We start from the raw sequence: 7,555 nt of genomic DNA on the forward strand, positions 1-7,555 counted from the left end.
AGAGAGAGAGAGAGAGTTAAAAAATACTTTCATTAAATCTGCACTATTCTGCAAATGAATTTCGACTGTCTCAACATCACACATTTACATTGCGTAATACAACTCATTAGAAAAGCAAAGTAATATATAAATCCAAATGTATAATAAACCCCTACATATTACAATAGACTTAATATTTTTTCTTACTGTAAAATTGTGCATTTTATAAATGGAATATTACATAAATGTGTTCTTTTGTGGAATAAGCTCGTACTCGTATGATACGGCGAGTGCTTTTTGAAAACAGCACGCAACTAATTCGTGCAATAGAACCGATCATAATTATACAGTAATTTACGATTCCCGTGTAATATTGTTTGCTGCTTATAGTCAACTTCCTTTCGGCAAAAATGTTTAATACATATTTTGTAGAATTACCTTACTGAGTGTATGTCGTGATCATCTCTTTGACAGAACGAAATACCTTTTTTATCAATCAAAAACGGAACAATTTGAATGCTGCACTTTAGCAGGTTGGCAAGTGGGATATAAAGCATGACATCCTCTGCGTGTTACCTATGTATATGTATAGTTTCGATTGTTTATTTTGTTAATGATTAAATGTAAATATTCGATTATTTATTAAACGATTTCAAATTAAGTGGAAAAAATAATATTACTCAATTTGTAAAAGCTTATATTGTACAGTACCAATGTGGTAAAATTTTACTGATCATCGTTACTGGCCATAAAACCAGTGACTTCGTTTTTTTTCTGACGATTTCTAAAACTGAATGAAATGATTTTTTTTCTTACGATAAAGCTTGTATGCGTTTTTGCAAATTCAGTATTTACAGTAAAGACGAATCTTTAACCTCTTAATTTAGTGGATATGATTTCCTTCTAGCGACCGCGTGGCCAACAATTCGATCCCCAGAGCGGCAGCGTTTTTTTATCTTCGCCAAAATACACTGATTACGGGTTCTACCAAAAACGGACTCGAGAGCGTTTCAATAAGCTAACGGCTTCGATGTAATCGAACTTAAATAAATAAATATCGAACTAAAATAAATCGGTTTAAAATTAATTTTGAATAATTAATTGACTACCATACTTATTTAAAGTAAAAGTTTGGTTTAAATTGTACGGCTGAATAAGACATATTTATGATAAAATAAAACAAAACTTGGGATGGTTAGTGATCGTGATCCAGTTGAAAAGCTGGATTATACACAGTAAGTTAAGCAATCAATCAGCAAGTATATTATCTTATTGAACGCTGTTCTTGCTTTTGATTTATTTAACTTTGCCTATTTAAATAAACTTAATTCTTTTTCCACGTGTTCCATATATACCAACGTTAGCGGTCAGGCTTTTTCGAGACATTTATTGTTAACATAAAATAAAAGATTTAAAAAGAACGATATTACACTTCATTATCTTATAAATCGAAGAATTAATAGGGATTTGATTTAACATTGAAATTATGCGATGATCAAGGAAAGAGTCTACAGAACACGTTACAATGAATTGTTATACTGCCCTTTAAGTACCTTTCAGCCCTGACCAGTCACTTTAAGTATACATTAACACTATCATGATACAACTTTGTGTTCTATTAATTAAATAATTCATGCATAATCTTCTTGTTTGATTCGGCGAAAAAGCAAAGTATTCGAGCTAACATTTGTAATTTGTTGGACAATATTAATGGGTCGTTTTACTGTCCAACCAGCTATGTGAATTATAATTATAAACTGTCCCTTCTACAAGCTAATACTCCTGTGTTTAAATAATAACATGATTTATTGCGGTTCATGTACAGTATGCATAACATATACAATCTACTAATGCTCGTATATGACGTAAGATCATTAAAAACAAGACAATCGGGTAAAGCACTCATTTTGCAACCTTTTTACCGTGGTTCCACTTGTTTGCGCAATAATCATGCTTGTGTGTGTCCTTTGTTCAGTTTAATTTAAAACGAAATAGAAATAATGCGTTACATCGTTGTAGTTCAAATAAAATGTTGAAAACATTTCCTAGCAAGTTTTCAAGAAAGGCTAAGTGGAGTCCGGATTTGATGACGCATGTTCAATACTTTAAAATATGTTTACTTACGTATGTATTATCAAAGATCCGGGTAACTCGTGTTTTGGTTTCTGGCTATTAATATTGTCGCTGTGTGTTTAAAAGCTTATACAAACAATTGGATGAAGAATCACCGCACATGAATAATTGCAGCCGGCTGGTGACTATAACAGCACGATAAATGGTTATGTACACTATTATCACTTGTTAGTCAATATTAAGGGAAACCAGTTGATTTTGACTGTTGGAATCGTTAGTATGGCTGCTGTATTTTACAAAAGAAATACAGGCATCGCAGTGAAATTTGATTAAATGCAACGTGCAGATGAATTATTCAGACGCCACGTTTTTATTTCAGTTTGTAAAATGCCTATGCCATCTACAAATAATTATTAATCTATGAAGTTGGGCAATTCTTGGTTAGGACACTGCAAAACAGTGTAATATACTTGAAAGCAATAGCTAAACTTCAAGCGGTTGTTAGTCCATACTCCGGTAAAATGAATGGTTTGGAATATTAGGTCAAGTCAAGTTTTAAGTCAATAACAACTCTGAGAATAACAACACAGCTTAGCCTGACGTCACGTTGCCTTACTAGCTGTGAAAGTACTTCTGTATTTTAAAATGTGTTGTTTGTCTATAGTAAAGGAACGTTCTTTTTAAGGCTCATGGATACTGAAACATTGGCACTATGAGTACACAATATAGTACAAGAACGCATATAAGTATCACAACGACATGTGAAATAAGTTTAAATAAACTCTGAAACACACATACACGTGAAATAAGTTGTGTAGTTGTTATTGATGTGTACAAATACTGTTATAACAATGAAATATCATATATGTTCCTATTTTGATTTGTGTTATGAATGAAGATCTGGTTATTGATAGTTAATGCGTTATCACGACGACCTAACAGTCTTCTAGGTTCTAATGACGACATGACATTATCCAAAGTTTTTTTTTCTCCCCAAGGCTGTAATTGCATAAATGCCTTATGCAAACTGCTGCGATAATGTGATCTAAATGATGATATCATGAGGATAAACGTTTGTTATACTGCACCGAACAGAATAATAATAAAAGTAAAGAAACATTATTGTAATAATAATTATTGTTACCGCCAGCGCCTTTGAACTGTCAATTCAAAAAGTTAAACCGCTTAAAAGGCTAACATTACCTATTATTATAAAGTCAAATTACTTTAACACTTTTAAAGATTATAAACTTAAACTTGGATTGCTTTTTTATAGCTACAAGACAATTGTGTTCGTCAAGGTGCATAACTCTGTCAACATTATTTTAAGTCTTATACTTCTTATTACAATTAGACAACTGAAAATTTTGTTAAGTCTTATGTTTAGGTCAACTTTATTCACTAGGTATCAAAGCTATTGCTGTCATACTTGCAACACTTACTAACTATCATAAGGGGACTGTGCAGGCAAAATAATGTATTTCTGACTGGCATGTTGTTTACTTAGTAACTTTGAATATTTTGTTAAATTTTATATCCACTTTGCTTTATCAAGACTATTGCTTTCAAACTTCAAATACTTTCTTACTTCTTTCTTTCATGAGGGTACTGCACCTGGGAAGTTGAATTTGACCTTGACCTTTTAATAACCTATACTCTCAATATCAGATTATTATATTTTTCTTAAATTGCCATAACTTATTTATTTATAATCATATTTGATGCATACTTTGACTAAACAACATTTGCTTGACATACCACAATGAACTCCACCTAAACCATCCCCCACGCTCCACCTTGAATCCCCCCCATTTTTTTCTTATTTTTGAAAGATCATCAAATAAATGACCACACCCCGACATTATTCCGACTCTCCACCCCCACTCAAACATATTTTTGTAACATTGAAAGACCGTTCAACCATCTCACCAAAGCTATTGCTATAAAACTTGAAATATAATCTTATTAATTTGTTTTATGTCTTTACAAACGTTCAATAGATTGTGGAAAATATACCTGAACTCAGAATCGTCTATAGTGTACCAATTCTTTATAACATAAGCGATATTGTTTCATAGTGGTCCTCTTCCAGTGAGAATATGACTATATTAGCTTGACCTTATTGAATATGAACAACTTACTCATGATTGCTAACGTTATATTGTCAAGCACTCGAACAGTCGAGCGCGCTGTCTTCTGGCAGCTCTTGTTTTTCTTTATCTTTATATTCAATGTCCTGTTAAAAAGCATGAGACATGACAACGCAAAATGTCATTTGTTTTACTTTGTATATGAATTGACATAGCCAGTGTTGCAATATTCTCATACGATATCGCCATTGCGATACAACGCAAAAGTCAACAAGGCACTCCATTTGCTAATGTAGCTCTTAACATATATAACAATTTGTTTGTTTTCTTATTTTTGAAAGATCATCTAATAAATGACCACTTCCTGACATTATTCCCCCTCTCCATCCCCGACGCACCCACACATATTTTTGAAACATTGAAAGACCGTTCAACCATCTCACCAAAGCTATTGCTATCAAACTTGAAATATAATCTTATTAACTTGATGTATGTCTTCACAAACGTTCAATAGATTGTGGAAAATATACCTGAACTCAGAATCGTCTATAGTGTACCACTTCTTTAAAACATAAGCGATATTGTTTCAAGTATGGTCCTCTTCCAGTTAGAATATGACTATATTAGCTTGACCTTAAATCTAAACATATGTATATATCGTTATCCTTTTGTCATACTTTATTGATGTTATATATGCATGTGTTATCATGACGTACGTTTTTTTTCTTTTAAAATCACTGTAATTTAATCAAGATATTACACGTGTATACACATTTAGTTTTATAATAATAATAATAAACACAATTTTCAAATGTTATGTAGGATAGTCATAAAGCAAATAATATAAGTACATGTTGATTACATGTACTTTGGCCAACAGTCAACTGGTAATAAATACATGTATCGCAAAACATGTTTTAAAAAGACGGAAAAATACACATACAAACATATGCATATATGCAACACATATATGTTCAACAAATAGCGAACAGACACCAGCAAACTGTTAAGCACATTTGTCATCAATACTTTTATAGTTTAACAATTAATTTTGCTTAACACTTGTTGAGAACTTGACAGTTTAACCGCCATACATTAAATACCTTTAATGTCATGGTAAACGCGTCAGAGCATAATCATATGCAATTAATTCGTATGTCATGGATAACAAAAGTTTGAAAGATGTTTTGATACTCATTTCTCTTTTTCAGATTTATGTATTTATCATACTTTAATAATGAATGAACATGTTTAGTAAAATAATTTGGACAAATTGCTAATAAATCTGATAATTATCCGGAGAGCATAATCTGTAAGCCTGTGTCTGCGTTTGAAAGCGAACTTTAAAGTTTATCCAATCAAAGTTTTGAAAATATTCTTCTTTATACGCGTCATCCGATCCATTTGACTAAGGAAACTAAAGTGCTGACGTGGTTAACGATTATTTTGATGTGGTGTTAGTTTCACTCAGTATATGTAGCATCTTGAAATATACGTCACATTTAGCGGCACACGTATAAACTAGCCGGAACCTGTTTTGCAACTGGCTACGAAAATTGAGACTTGTTTCTTGCTTCTTATTTTAACCGAATGAGGAACAGGGAATCTCTTCCTTACTCAAACCGAAAATCGAACTTACATGATCTACCTTTTATAATAACTACATTCTCAAAACTGGATTATCAAGCTTTTAAAAGTATGTAATATGCATCTTTAAAATACAAATTTGATTCAAACAGATGTGTACATAGCTGTGTTTATTAATAACCCCAGCTCGTTTTCTTACGGCTTAAATACAAGCGATCAACCTGTTGTGTAACGCCACATTCTAAGCGAATAAAGAACATTTTAAATATAGACCTGATGTGACACTATTTATTCGAGCTCATGCTTGCAAATGTTTACCTATTAATAAGGAACGAACTCCCCTTTCAATATTCAAGCCGAATAAAGAAGTGGCTGTTTGTACTTTTACAATTACAGTAACTGTAGATTCTTCAATCTACATCTTATAACGATAAAAGTCATGTTATTGAAACCAAACATGGGAATGGCATTTTTTAACTTCATTACTATCGTAACATAAATCAAACTGTAAAAAGAATTGTTTTTATAACTATGATGTAAGCATAATTAAACTTTCATCTTTTCACTTCGTTTTGTGTACTAGTAATCAATTTCCTTTTCGTGGCTAAAGCGGGACCTGCATGTTTTACAGTTACTAAAACTATTCATGTATTAAAATATACATTACATTAACATTATTAATTCAAAATAAAGTTATATTTATACAATAAGTATACAAATAATTATGACATTCAAATTAACAATGAAAAGGTTTGCTGTTATTTAAAACAAAATGGTTGGCTTATAGACAATATATTAATTCTTTTACACATGTATGCTATCGAAATGTCAGTTGTAAGATAATCAGTTACATTTTAAATTGATTTCAAGCGTAATACTATGACTGCACTACATATAGAATGATTTTGTCAATTTAATTTTGACAAATTAAGTTCTATTTTAATATGATTTCAATGAAATGTGACATTTGAAGATCGTTTCTTTTGTTCTAACAAATGAAATAATTTGTCGCCAAAATTAGTTAAAATATGATAAACTTGAGAGAATTGTGTAATTGTGTACGAGAGTATCTTATAAGAGTTCAACGTTGTTTTAGTTTTGTTGTGTAAACTCCAACTTAGACACACTTCTCTGTGTCTACTCTGTTATAAATAAATCATGTATGATATTATTAATGTATACGTTTTGTATAATGTCTTTCTTGTATTAATACACAAACCATACTAGTATTGATTTGAATATATGGTTGCAGTGATTTGTAAATAGCCAGCAGCAGACAGGTATACATATTATTGAGCAGGGGCACTCTCAAAATTACACTACGCGCTTACCACTAGGATTGTCCATTCAATGGGTTTGCTTGATTGCATATATGCCCTGTTTTGTCATGAAACTTGTTTAATATTGGTGTTAATTTAATCCAAACCTGGAATCTACCAAATATTTTTTTTCTGTTTTACTTTATTTTCTTATCACTTGACTTTGTTTGTTGTTACTACAGATAGCTGAGTCATAAATATCTACGGTGATTTTTGAATTACTCTCCAAGAACATTTTAAATACATATGTAAATTGAATGTTTTATCACATGGCGCTGTTTAATGTAATTTTAGGTCTTTGAATGTCAACCGATTACGCAACATTTCCCGGGCGACGTTCAGGGGCTTGATAAAACTACAGGATCTGTGAGTTACAATCTTATTTGTCGTAAAATAAAATCCGTCCAACTGTCCATTTATATATTTGGTCTGCTTGATTGAATTTGAGACATTTCTCTTTTGTCGTTTCGTTGTCTTATGAATTTACAATAAGACTTGTAAACTTGT

This window comes from Dreissena polymorpha, chromosome 1, assembly GCF_020536995.1.
Source record: "Dreissena polymorpha isolate Duluth1 chromosome 1, UMN_Dpol_1.0, whole genome shotgun sequence".
In the NCBI taxonomy this organism is placed as follows: Eukaryota; Metazoa; Mollusca; class Bivalvia; order Myida; family Dreissenidae; genus Dreissena; species Dreissena polymorpha.